The sequence below is a fragment of the Budorcas taxicolor genome, chromosome 1 (assembly GCF_023091745.1).
Source record: "Budorcas taxicolor isolate Tak-1 chromosome 1, Takin1.1, whole genome shotgun sequence".
NCBI lineage: Eukaryota > Metazoa > Chordata > Mammalia > Artiodactyla > Bovidae > Budorcas > Budorcas taxicolor.
The window spans coordinates 55,026,305-55,040,309 of NC_068910.1; positions in this window are offsets into that span (position 1 = coordinate 55,026,305).

A 14,005-nucleotide genomic window follows, 5' to 3' on the forward strand; every position below is an offset into this window, starting at 1 on the left:
CCAGAAAGTGGCCCTGTGCCCCTTTGCAGCCAGCCCCCTGCCCCTCCAGTCCCGGCCAGGAAACTTGTGTTTGATCCCATCATCTGAGGTTCGAGTCAGCAGTGTACAGCGGGTACTGTCTGTGTCTGCAAACTTTTGCTCCGCGAACTTTCTGAGACTCATCCATGTCATTGTCTCTAACAATAAACAGTTCATATATATAATTTTTTTTAACTGCTAAGTTGTAATCCATTCTGTGAATATTTTACTGCTTCTCACTCATTCACCTTTTGGTGGACATTCACAAACCTAATTTTGGAGCCATATTTTGGTCTTAATTCTCTCCCCACATTTCCTCTCATTTCATTTTACAATGAAAACAGGAAAGTTGATGTTTCACCAGAGCCAGCATTTTTCTATGAGTTCCTGGGTTAGGCTCAGGCAGTGTACTCAGTGGCAGCAGGGCACGTGGTCAACTCGCTCTCCCTTGTATACAGTGGGCTCACCCGGCCTCCCCATCTGTGTCCCTGAGTGCTCAGAGCAAGCCCGTGGCTTCTGTGAACAGCTCAGGGATGCCGATTCTGGGCTGCTACTTATTCCATCGCGATCAAGCTCGGTTATTCACTAAGGGAGCTTACGTGACTCATTTCATAATCTTTCTTTGGCTTCCTACACTTAACTTCTGCATTTTATGACATCCCAACAGACTGGACATGTCCAGTTATATAGCTGTTTCATAAAGCCCTTAAAATGTCTCCAAGCTGCCAATTTATACCCCTGAGTTAGTTTTATAAGTAGGCTGGTCACACAAATACACACATTATATATGCATATATGAGAAGTACATTACACATGTATAAACTTTTCAAGATTAGGAAATCCAGGCTTTGCCAAGAAAATCTCTTTTAAACATTTGTACTGGCTGTGTATATATCTTTTGAGCAGTTGACAGTGTTTTGTAAAGTTAAACTTATACTCACCATATGATCTGTTTATCCCTCCAAACATATATGTAAATGATTACAGAAGCTTTATTTGTAATTGTCAAACACTGGAAATGACTTGGAGGTCCTTCAGCTGGCAGGCGAGTGACAGACTGGTATCATCATACAGTGGAGTTCTGCTGGACGAGAGAAAGGAGCTCTCCACGGAACAAGCAAGTGTGGATGAGTCTTTATGCGTATTGCGCCGAGTGGAAGAGGCCTGATGTGGTCAGTCCTCCCTATTGGGGTTCTTTGTCCATGGACACAAAGTGCCCACCATATGATATCATTGTACATGAGGGCTTTTGGCATCCACAGATATGGTATCTGCCAGCATGCTGGGGGGCTTCCCAGGTAGCTCAGCGGTAAAGACTCCGCCTGCCAATGCAGGAGATGCAAGAGATGTGGGTTCAATCCCTGGGTCGGGAAAATCCCCTGGAGGAGGGAATAGCAACCCACTCCAGTATTGCTGCCGGAAATCCCATGGACAGAGTAGGTTGGCAGGCTACTGACCCTGGGGTCACAGAGAGTTGGACACGACTGAACACACACACATGCACACACACACACGTGGAGGCTCCTGGGACCAAACTCCTGTAGACACCAAGTGAAACTGTATGCAGTCTCATTTCCGTGATATTCTAGAATAGATAAAATGGGAGGATCAGAGGATAAATTAGTAGTTGCCAGGGTTTAAACGATGGGAGTGTTTGAGTGTAGGGGGAAAGTATGGAGGAATATTTGGAGGTGAGGAAACTGGCACCTCGATTGTGGTGGTTGCTATACAATTCTAGGAATTTGTCAAAAGGCATAGAATTGTATATTCCCTGGAGAAGTGAATTTTTCTGTGTGCAGCTTTGAAAAATAAAATTTTAAATAGCAGCCTAAATTGGTATTTTTCCCTCAGCCGTATCCTAGCCACACAGTCTGCCCAAGTCTTGCCATTAATTCTGTAAAAGCAGAAGACTGGGTTAGGGGAAGCAGAGAGAACTGTTAAGTCCTAGGTCGCTGGCTTAGCAGGAGTGCCACTGTGTACCGTCTCTCACGGGGCTTTTATGAGGGTGAGGTGGGCCTGCATATCTGCCTGTAGGGTATGTGCTGAGTGTGCTGCCCTGGGTCTTTTTGAGGAGATAGAAAAGAGAATTCGAGATTGCGAGCCGGAGAGAGAGGGCAGGCACAGAATGTGACCGCCTTTGATGTGACAAGGAGAAGTGAGTCTGCCGTGAGTGTGGCTGGATTGTTTTTCTGCCACTCATCCGTGAGGATGTCAGTCAGGGAAGAATACCTTAGTAGCAAGAGGCTTTGGGTTCTGACAGTATGAAAGGGACTTTGAACAGATGAGAAAAGGGAAAATAATGATCCAGTAGTTTCTAGCTTCTGTCACTGGTGGAAGGAATGGCGGGGAGACAGCAATGGAGTAATCAGAATACAGGCCACAGGTAAAGAAAAACGAAGGGTGGTTGGCTTCCTGTTTTTCTAGATTCCTATTAAACACCCAAGTAGAGAGACCCTGTATGCAACTAAAATCCAGATTTGGGGTTTAGAGGAGGATTGGGCGAGGGGGGAGATGCAGCATGGCTTAACTTTGAGCATCAAGCCGTTATGGCAGGCTTCAGGTAGAAGCAACCCGCCTTGTCTCAGCCACACTGTCCCTGCTCTCTGCTACTTCCCGTCCTCCACTGTGCTCCCTCTTAGTGCCAGGCAGGAGAGCCCCGGGCCCTGGTCAGAGGCCTGGGACACATGACGGTTCTGTTGCGACTGCTCTTTCTTTACAACTTTACCTGTGGTCACCTTTCTCTCTCCTTTTTTGCCAGATTGAATATAAGAAGTTTTAAAATAGATTGGACTTTTTAAGTGGTCAAACAATTGAAAAGCTTAGAATCTGTCCAAAGTCAGCAACAGGAAGGGAGATTCAACAGATGATGGCCAAAGAGAATGACTTGGGGAAAAAAAATCACATCATTTCCCACTTGTGCCTGGCCAAGTGCAGAGTGTTTAGCAGATGGTGGCAGAGAGTTTGATGTCAAGTGCCTTGAGAACACACAAGTCATAGCAGCTAAGAAGCAGCTCTCCGTTCTACTGCCCCGAGTTTAGAACACCTTTGTGCCCTGGGATCCAGTCCAGATATAGAGCATGTATCGTTGGCCAAGGGAAATCGCAGGATCAATTCCCCCTGGGAACATTTTGGAGGCAGTATGTCAGGGCTCTAAACCAGATCTGCCTTTGACTTTTAGGACACAAGATAATACATGGATGATGTTTGTTTACCCACTAAATGTCAGTTTTGAAAAGAGTTGAAATGCCTTGCATGCCCACAGTGATATCTTTGGATATACCCTGGCTTAAGGAATTTCCATAACCGTGTAAGAAAGAATCATGATAAGGTGAAAACAAAGTAAAAAGATAAAGTAACTACCCCATGCTGTATAGCTAGTAATATCATTCTCGGATTTTTTCTTACTTTACAAACTGCATTGCTCTACAGACTAAGAGAAGTAAAGCCTCAGATCTCCTTTATCAACCTATTTAAAACAACACTGACAATGACGTTTCCTTTCATCTGCTACCACCTCTGATCTGCCCCCTCGCCTCACTTCCTTTCATCATGTCTCCCGGCAGAGGGAAGCTGAAGCTACAAGGTCTTCTTCAAGGTCTAGATACAAAGGTTCTTGCCATATGGCCAGGAGCTGGGGCAGTTTGCTGTTGAGCCTCCGATAAAGTGGGCGTTTTTACATTCAGGGTAGGTGCCTCCCTTCAACACCAGAGTGACACTCAGCTGCTGGCATGCTCAGGGGATGGGAGCCACACAGGAATCAGGATGGGAGACTGGGTGATGCGCATCTCCTGTCTCTCACTGACCGTGGGTCGACACTGTGCACTCAGAGCTCACAGTTGACAGTCCTAGTCACAAACACCCGTGAGTCCCAGCCTGAGGGCTTCCTCTTCAGGGCCTGTCCTGGGGGAGATGAGTGTATCTCGAATCCCATGCCGGAGAGCCACTCTCTGCCAGTTGGGTGGATGTTGCAGCATAGATACCCCACTGTTGCACCCCTTGTGAAAGACCCCTGAAAGGTCTTACCCAGTCCCCCTGAGGAGCCCTGAGGGGACTGCGCACCATCTGTATGGAAATATCCTGCTCATGAGTGCATCCCCTGTCCCTGCCTTTTCTTCCCTTTCCCACTTCCTTACCCCTACCAGTGCTTCCTGGGAATGCCTCCAAACCAACCACATGCATCTCGGCGTCTGCTTAGTGGGAATCCACCCCAAGACACATTCACTGGAAAGAATGGAGGGACTTATCACGTTGTGAAAATTGTTTTTTGCCTCTTATGTTCTCTGTCTTTGAATCTGTCGTCGTATGTGTTAAACATGCAAACAGGGAGACTCTACTGTCTAAACAAAAGCTTGTTTTATTAGTTGCAAGTTATGTTTTCCTTCTGAATTCGTCATTTTTGTTACTCTTGAGACACACTAGGACATCTGCATGGCCCTGCACACATCACACAATTTCCCCTCTGCTTTTGTTCTTAAATACCTTTCTGTGCTAATAACCTCTTTCCATCTACCTGGTCCCAGGAATCTATTTCAAATGGTTTGAAAGTCTCAAATGGGGATGGTGTGCTATGTCCTTCCAGCCGTTACACCATGGCTTAGTGGAGATAGCAGAGTGACCGACAGGGCTGTTTGTCCCTAGTGCTGAGCACTGCAGCAGGCAGGTGGTTGTGGGCAAGGGTGCACATGCCGCAGCCTCCGTGGGCATGGTGGGGTGCCACTTTCTTACAGGGCTGACAGGCAGAGCTGTGTCCCGAGAATGAAAAGGGAAGCAGACTATCTTCAGAGAAGCATTGTTTGTGAGTGTGTGTGTGTGTATGTGAGTGTGTATGCGTGTGTGTGAGTGTGTATGCGTGTGTGTGCGTGTGTGTATGTGTGTGTATGCGTGTGTGCGTGTGTGTGTGTGTGTATGCGTGTGTGTGCATGTGTGTGACTGTGTGTGTGTGTGTGTGTGTGTGTGTGTGTGTGCGTGTGTGGTAGCCAGGGACGTGATCATGGGCACACACATTTGTGACGGGGGCTTCACTAGAGGGAGAAGCAAGCACTGTGATTTTTTTTAAGCAAAATATCCAAACACTGGTCATGATCTCTCGTGGTCCGGGGCTTCCTGTCTATCTGTCATCTACCTGCCTTTGAGGGTTCTGTGATTCTCTCTCCCAGGTTCCCTGTTTGCTCATTTTCCTCCTCAGTAATTAAAGAGCGTGGGAAACATAGTGAAGGCAGCAATCAGGAAGACTGCCATTTCTAATGATTCCTATTCTTTTAAGCCATGAATCTATTACGCCAGCTTTTGTGTGAAGGGAGCCGTAATAGCAGCCCCCTACTAAGATGTCCACATCCTGACCCCTGGGACCAGCAAATGCCACCTCACATGGCAACAGGGACTTGACTGGTGTGATCAAGGGTCTTGAAAGGGAGTTCAGTTCAGTTCAGTCACATCTGACTCTTTGTGACCCCATGGACTGTGGCACGTCAGGCTTCACTGTCCATCACCAGCTCCCAGAGCTTGCTCAAACTCATGTCCATCAAGTCAGTGATGCCATCCAACCATCTCATCCTGTCATTCCCTTCTCCTGCCTTCAATCTTTCCCAACATCAGGGTCTTTTCCAAAGAGTCAGTTCTTCACATCAGGTAGCCAAAGTATTGGAACTTCAGCTTCAGCATCAGTCCTTCCAGCGAATCTTCAGGGTTGATTTCCTTTAGGATGGACTGGTTGGATCTCCTTGCAGTCCAAGGGACTCTCAAGAGACTTCTCTAACACCACAGGTCAAAAGCAACAACTCTTCAGTGCTCATACCATGGATTATACAGGTGGGTCCTGAATGTAATCAAAATATCCTGTAGGAAAAAAAAAATAGCAGAGATTTCACTGCAGAAGAGAAACAGAAAGTGGAGACTGGCGTGATAGAGCCCAAGCCCGGTGGCGCAGCAAGCAGAGCAGCTGGAAGAGGCGAGGCATGGACTCGCCCTCGAGCCTCTGCAGGGAGCCAGTCCTGGGAACACTTTGATTTCAGCCTTGCAAGACTCATTTTTCCCTTATTTATTGGCAATTGAAGGATAATTGCAGTATTGTGTTGGTTTCTGCCATACATCAGCATGGATCATTCATAGGTAGACATATGTCCCAACTTCTTGAGCCTGCCTCCCTCTCCACCTCTCCCCTCTAGGTTGTCACAGAGCCCTGGTTTGAGGTCACAGAGTTACGCAGCAAATTCCGTTTGGCTGTCTCTTTTCCATGTTAGTGTACATATTTCCATGCTACCCTCTCCATGGGTCCTCCCTGCTCGTCCCTCCTGCCATAAGTCTATGCTCTATGGCAAGACTCATTTTGAACTTGTGAACTCAAGAATTCTAAGAGAATAAGTGTGTCATTTAAAGCCACTAAGTTGTAGTAATTTGTTAGCAGCAACAGGAGATGAGTGCAGAGCCCCTAAACTGCCTGGGAAGTTGTGCCAGAGACTGCTGGGCTGTCGTGGGAGTTATTCAGAGGACTCGTGTTCTCGCCCCCGTCTCTGCTTGAGCATCCCTGTCACTTACAACAGGTGAGAGCTTGTGGTCTTACTCGCCGACACGGCCAGAGTGACAAAGGCTGAGTGCCTGGTTGGCTAAGGGTGACTGGATGCCAAGCGAAAAGTGACCTCATTGCTCACCCACGTGAGTAGTGATGAGCTGTGTAACAGCTGACCTGGTCTGGCCAGGGGACCCCTGGTGATGACATGGATGTAGACGATCCACCTTCGAGGCACTCAAGTTTAGGGACCTAACCGAGGGTGTTTGTCCAGAGTCTCTCTACAGTTATCCTCTGCTGGCAGTTACTAGATTTCTACACGTGAGTGAGTGCTGTATGAAAGCTGAGTTTTGTTGGGTGGGCCTAGAGAACACGACGGTTGAGAAAAACTTGGCTGGCTCTCTCCCACCCGCTTTAGAGCCTCTTCTTGCTCTAACTCTTCTCTGAAACACAGTGACAGCCGCTGATTATGCGGGGGAATTTAGCATGTGCAGAGAACCTTACATGTTGTCTGAATTAATATAACAAATCTATTAGGCGAATATTCCTGAGTCCTGTTTTATAGATGAATGAGTGTCTAATTCAAGGGATTAGATCTAATAGACAGAGTGCCTGAAGAACCATGGACGGAGGTTCATGACATTGTACCAAAGGCAGTGATCAAGGCCATCTTCAAGAAAAAGAAATGCAAAAAGGCAAAATGGTTGTCTGATGAGGCCTTACAACCAGCTGAGAAAAGAAGAGAAGTGAAAGGCAAAGGAGAAAAAGAACGATATACCCATTTGAATGCAGAGTTCCAAAGAATAGCAAGGAGAGATAAGAAAGCCTTCCTCAGTGATCAATGCAAAGAAATAGAGGAAAACAATAGCATGGGAAAGACTAGAGATCTCTTCAAGAAAATTAGAGATACCAAGGGAACATTTCATGCAAAGATGGGCTCGATAAAGGACAGAAATGGTATGGACCTAACAAAGCAGAAGATATTAAGAAGAGGTGTCAAGAATACACAGAAGAACTGTACAAAAAAGATCTTCACGACCCAGATAATCATGATGAGAGCCAGACATCCTGGAATATGAAGTCAAGTGGGCCTTAGGAAGCATCACTACGAATAAAGCTAGTGGAGGTGATGGAATTCTAGTTGAGCTATTTCAAATCCTAGAAGATGATGCTGTGAAAGTGTTGCAATCAATATGCCAGCAAGTTTGGAAAACTCAGCAGTGGCCACAGGACTGGAAAAAGTCAGTTTTCATTCCAATCCCAAAGAAAGGAAATGCAAAAGAATGCTCAAACTACCGCACACTTGCACTCATCTCACATGCTAGTAAAGTAATGCTCAAAATTCTCCAAGCCAGGCTTCAGCAATACGTGAACCATGAACTTCCAGATGTTCAAGCTGGTTTTAGAAAAGGCAGAGGAACCAGAGATCAAACTGCCAACATCCACTGGATCATGGAAAAAACAAGAGAGTTCCAGGAAAACATCTATTTCTGCTTTATTGACTATGCCAATGCTTTTGACTGTGTGGATCACAACAAACTGTGGAAAATTATTCAAGACATGGGAATACCAGACCACCTGACCTGTCTCCTGAGAAATGTGTATGCAGATCAAGAAGCAACAGTTAGAACTGGACATGGAACAACAGACTGGTTCCAAATAGGGAAAGGTGTATGTATGTCAAGGCTGTATATTGTCACCCTGCTTATTTAACTTATATGCAGAGTACATCATGCAAAATACCAGGCTGGATGAAGCACAAGCTTGAATCAAGATTGCTGGGAGACATATCAATAACTTCAGATATGCAGATGATACTACCCTTATGGCAGAAAGTGAAGAACTAAAGGGCCTCTTGATGAAAGTGAAAGAGGAGAGTGAAAAATTTAGCATAAAAATCAACATTCATAAAACTAAGATCATGGCATCTGGTCTCATCACTTCATGGTAAATAGATGGGGAAACAATGGAAATAGTGGCAGACTTTATTTTGGGGGGCTCCAAAATCACTGAAGATGGTAACTACTGCCATGAAATTGAAAGATAGTTGCTCCTTGGAAGAAAAACTATGACCAACCTAGACAGCATATTAAAAAGCAGAGACATTACTTAGCCAACAAAGGTCCATCTAGTCAGAGCTATGGTTTTTCTAGTAGTCATGTATGGATGTGAGAGTTGGATTATAAAGAAAGCTGAGCACCGAAGAATTGATGCTTTTGAACTGTGATGTTGGAAAAGACTCTTGAGAGTCCCTTGGACTGCAAGGAGATCCAACCAGTCCATCCTAAAGGAGATCAGTCCTGAATATTCATTGGAAGGACTGATGCTGAAGCTGAAACTCCAATCCTTTGACCACCTGATGTGAAGAACTGACTCACTGGAAAAGACTCTGATGCTGGGAAAGATTGAATGCAGGAGAAGGAGATAACAGGATGAGATGGTTGGATGGCATCACTGACATGATGGACATGAGTTTGGGTAAACTCCGGGAGTTGGTGATGGACAGGGAGGCCTGGTTTGCTGCGGTTCATGTGGTCACAAAGAGTCAGACACGACTGAGCAACTGAACTGAACTGAGGCTCCAACTGAGCACAATGCCTGGATCACACAGCTGGGAAGTGCTAGAGCTGGGTCCAAACCTGGGTCTCTTGGACAACGAAACCTACTCTGACATGCTGCACCCCTCTCCAGGCTCCAGCACCCTGAAATGGCAGGGGTGTCCTTCCTTCTCTGCTTCCTTCCTTTCTCACTCTGTCAGCACCAAGGGACCCTAAGCACAAGGGTCAGAGGGCACAGGTGGATGCTCACCCAAACCATCTCCTCATCTCCCACTTTTTCTTCATATTCAAACCATGTATGTGCTCCAGAGAGCCCCATGCAAGTGAAAAATGGGATATGTTATTTCAATTTGTCCCCAGTCACGGCTGTGAATAATAAAAACTAACACGACTACCACTATCAGCACCCGGATAACAATGTCCATGAATCATGGTGTGTACATTTTTGCAGAACATTCACACATTGTCCTTCTGTTTTCGCAGCAGCTCTTATGGCAGGTACTGGTATCCCACCAAAGCTTGAAGAAGGCATACAAATAGCAAGTCAGCCTATTTCATTCCAAATTCCACCTCCCAGTTACTCACTCAGGATCTGTTGAAAGTCCCAAGGCATCTTAGGCATCTTTGAAGCCTTGCTAACCACTGTCTGCGTCAGTATGGTGGGCTATGTTGTCTACATCCAGTTGGCTACTTTTAGCAAGCAGTGGTCACTTTTATACAGTGACAATTCATAGTCACCTGTGCCCTCAGAGGAAGTTAATGTGTTTTCAAAATTCTTCCATATGAAGCATGGAACAGCCCCTCTGATAGTGCCCCCACCCCCGTTTACATTAGGCCACCAAGCTGAATCTAACACAGGCTTCCTATTTTTTCCATTCAGTCAATAAATATTTATCAAGAATTTGCAACATGCCAGACTCTTTATTAGATGACAAGACTGTAAAGGTGAGCAGAATAAGCTGGGTATTAGCAGTTTTGTAGAAAAGACAGACAGGTAAATCATCAGAAGTACTTACGTGATTGGGCTTGCTCTCTTGCCGCCCAGCTGAGCATGTCTGTTTTAAAACGTACCTGGGACTTAATTTGTGGAGATGACTAAGTGCCATCATGGAGAGGTCAGGGTTATCAATGTCAGTGTTAAAGGAAAGTTCATTGCTTACAGTTCCCAGGAGGAAGGGAGAGGCCATACTGCCCAGGGCCCTGTGCGGAAGCACCTGGCCAGTCCGGAGCAGAGGGAGTGAGGGGAGGCACAGGCAGGAGTGAGAGCCTCTGTCACTCTCGTGGTGGGAGACTATTAGGCGTGCATGTCCCCAGTGAGCAGCATGTCCCTTCCTGGGTAAAACAGGTGTTGGGGTTTGTGGTTAGGGGGCTTGTCATATGGTATCTGTGCAACCTGCAGAAACACAAGGATAGTATGGATGTAAACATCTTTAGCTGTTACTAAAGTTAAAGCCAGTACTTTTTTTACAATTTGTTTTTATGTGTTCATTTGGCTGTGCTGGGTCTTAGTTGTGACACTCGCAATCTTTGACCTTCATTGCGCCACAGATCTTTCTTAGTTGGGGCATGTGGGCTCACTCTTTAGTTGTGACATGCAAGAAGTGTTAGTTGCAGCACGTGGGAACTAGTTCCCCGACCAGGGATCAAACCCGGGCCCCCTGCATTGGGAGCAGAGTCTCAGCCAGCAGACACCGGCGTAGTCCCTGGCCCATACCATCAGGAAGTCAAATCATCCATTACCGAGAATCGAGAATTATCACCACAGCAACCTACACCAGCAGCCCCTCTCCCTCGACTGCATGACCTGGACATGGTTGAGAAATGGAAGTGTACTGTCTTATGCCAGTGAGAGGTTTCAGTTGTTACACGCCAAAGGCTGAGCAATACAACACGCTTGACGGTTGTGAAGCGTTGCCCTTTGTGAAGTGTAATCCAGGAAAAGAAGTGCTCTGACCTAACTCTGTGTCTCTCTTCAGTATCCTTCCAGAAGTCGGAGGACAAAGGAGGCCATTCATGTCGTCCTTATAGACTAGCCCCCTGGGATGAGGAAAGGGAGGGGGAGGGGGGTGTGGGTTTGGAAGGTGAAACAGAGGCCCTCTAGCTCAGGAGCCCAAGAGGTAAGAAAGCGTTAACTCATGAAGGGAGACAGTTCTAGGCTAACAGCGCAGCTGGTGCAGAGGTCCTTGGGCGGAAGTAGCGCAGTGTGTCGGCGGCACAGGCTGGGGTGTCAGGGAGACAGGGATCAAAGGGAGACCAGTGATAACGAGGGTGCTGAGGCCTGTCTTTGCACCTCCTTGTGGGTGAATGAAATGTGCATTATTTTGCCCTGTATCTTATGAGGGTTTCAGCAAGAACAGTGGGGTACATCATTTTATTATGTTTTTAAAAAGGCTCTCTGGTTGCTGGACTAGTAATGGATGAGCAGGGAGAAGACGAAATAGGAGGAGGCCAGCTTAGAGGCCACGGACGCGTGTGTCTTTTATTTTTTTAATGCAGTTTTTAAAAATTTTATTTATTTATCTATTTTAGCTGTGCTGGGTCTTTGCTGCTGAGCATGGGCTTTTCTCTAGTCGTGGTGAGCAGTCTTCGTTGCGGCCTGCGGGCTTCTCATTGTAGTGGCCTCTCTAGTTGCAGAGCACAGACCCTAGAGCATGCTGACTTCAGCAGCCATGGCTCTCGGGCTCCAGGGCGCAGGCTCAGTAGCTGTGGCGCGCAGGCTCAGTAGCTGTGGCGCGCAGGCTCAGTAGCTGTGGCGCGCAGGCTCAGTAGCTGTGGCGCGCAGGCTCAGTAGCTGTGGCGCGCAGGCTCAGTAGCTGTGGCGCGCAGGCTCAGTAGCTGTGGCGCGCAGGCTCAGTAGCTGTGGCGCGCAGGCTCAGTAGCTGTGGCGCGCAGGCTCAGTAGCTGTGGCGCGCAGGCTCAGTAGCTGTGGCGCGCAGGCTCAGTAGCTGTGGCGCGCAGGCTCAGTTGCTCCATGGCATGTGGGATCTTCCCCGATCAGGAATTGAACCCTTGTCTCCGCATTGATAGATGGATTCCTTACCCCTTTCCAGGTAGCGCTAGTGATAAGGAACCTGCCTGCCAGTGCGAGAGACATAAGAGACGTGGGTTTAACCCCTGAGTCGGGAAGATGTCCTGGAGGAGGGCATGGCAGCCCACTCCAGTATTCTTCCCTGGAGAATCCCCATGGACAGAGGAGCCTGGTGGGCTACAGTCCATAAGGCTGCACAGAGTTGGACACGACTGAAGTGACTCACTACACACACATGAGCCATCAGGGAAGCCCTAAACTTAATTTTTTAATCCAAGTATAGCTGATATACAACATTGTGTGAGTTTCAAGTGTACAGCAAAGTGATTCGATTACGCACACTGTATATATACTTTTTCAGATTTTTTTCCATTATAGGCTATTACACGATATTGAATATATTTCCCTGTGCTCTACAGCAGGGCCTTGTTTGTTATCTGTTTTGTATATAATAATATGTATAGGTTAACCCCGACTTCTCAAATTGAAGTTTATGTCTATGAACGCTGTCTCAGCTACCTGTAGCATTAAGGATCTGTGAAAGCCTACGGGCAGCAGTTTGGCTAAAGCCAGGACAGATCTAATAAGAGCTATTTACACTGACAGGGCAGAAATTAGGCTGGCACCGTGGCTTGAATGAGGGAAGCGGTCATCTCGGGCTGGAGAGACCTGGGCCAGCACAGAGTTTCACAGAAAGTCCCCACATGATTAAAGGGGATGCTCTGCTTCAGGGCGAGCACCCATCCACAGGGCCTGCAAGGGATGCCTCGGGGCCTCTGAACATATGCCACACGGCCTCTTCTCCCGCTTGTTTGAAGGATGCTTTTCATTGTTCTTTCTGTCTGGCTCACCCAGAAGAACCAGAGGGAGGGAAGCTTCCAGAAGCTTCAAGGTAAAAGTGCAGAATATTCCTTCATCTCACTTCCATCCCCAGGTATTGCTGCTCCCTCACTGCCCCTTGAGGGCTGGTCCTGGGGCAGACCTGCAGTTCTCTGTGGGAATCTCCACACTGTTTGCCTGACAGTCACTCCCTGAACCTCCTGGGAATCATCTGACGACAGGGAGACAGAGAGGCTGGGAAACTGTCCTGGACCACGACTCAAATCCTTACTTCCCTCTCCTGCCTCTGTAGGGCAGACTGGAAAGAGAGGGACTTTTTAATGAAGTGCTGCTTCAGTTCCTGAAAACACATAAAAGGAAACTTTGGCAAAAGTCAGAGACGTATGGAATCCATTTTCTGACATAAAAATTTTATGACAGTATATTGGTCAGTTATTGCTGTGTAAGGAAGCACCTCACAACTCAGTGGGTTTAATGAAACAAGTATTTCCTGTCATTCATGTTTCTGTGAGTCAGCAGTGTGTGGCTGATGAGTCTGGGCTGGGATTGACGGCTCTACTTTGCACTGTGGTTCTGGGGTTGTCTGGAGGCGCTTCTGTGTCCACACGAGTCCCTCTTCCTCCTGAGTCTGGGGGATGGCCGAAGCACACTCTTCTCCTGGTGACAGCAGAGCATCATGTCACATCGAGGCAGGGTACCAGCCAAACCCAAGGTCAGACGGTGAGGAAATTTACCCTCTGGTGGAGAAGGGGGTGGTGTAAAGTTGGTGGAGCATCACTGGGAGTTTCACTATAGAAGCAGGACGACAGCAAGTGACAGGAATAAGGGATTTGGTGCAGGCACTGAGCCTCACGCAGTTGTGGGAGCTGGTGCAGAAGTCAGCATATGGCCGTTCCCTCTGTGCCTGACATTGAGCCTGCGGTCATCAGGGCCAGCAGCGGGGCGGGAAAGTAAGACAGACCGTGGGTCCCATCAGAGACCACCTGGAACCCAGGTCAGCCTCTGTCTTCAGGCACAAAGTAACCGTGACGGGCAGGGAGGCTGGCGCTCTTGCTG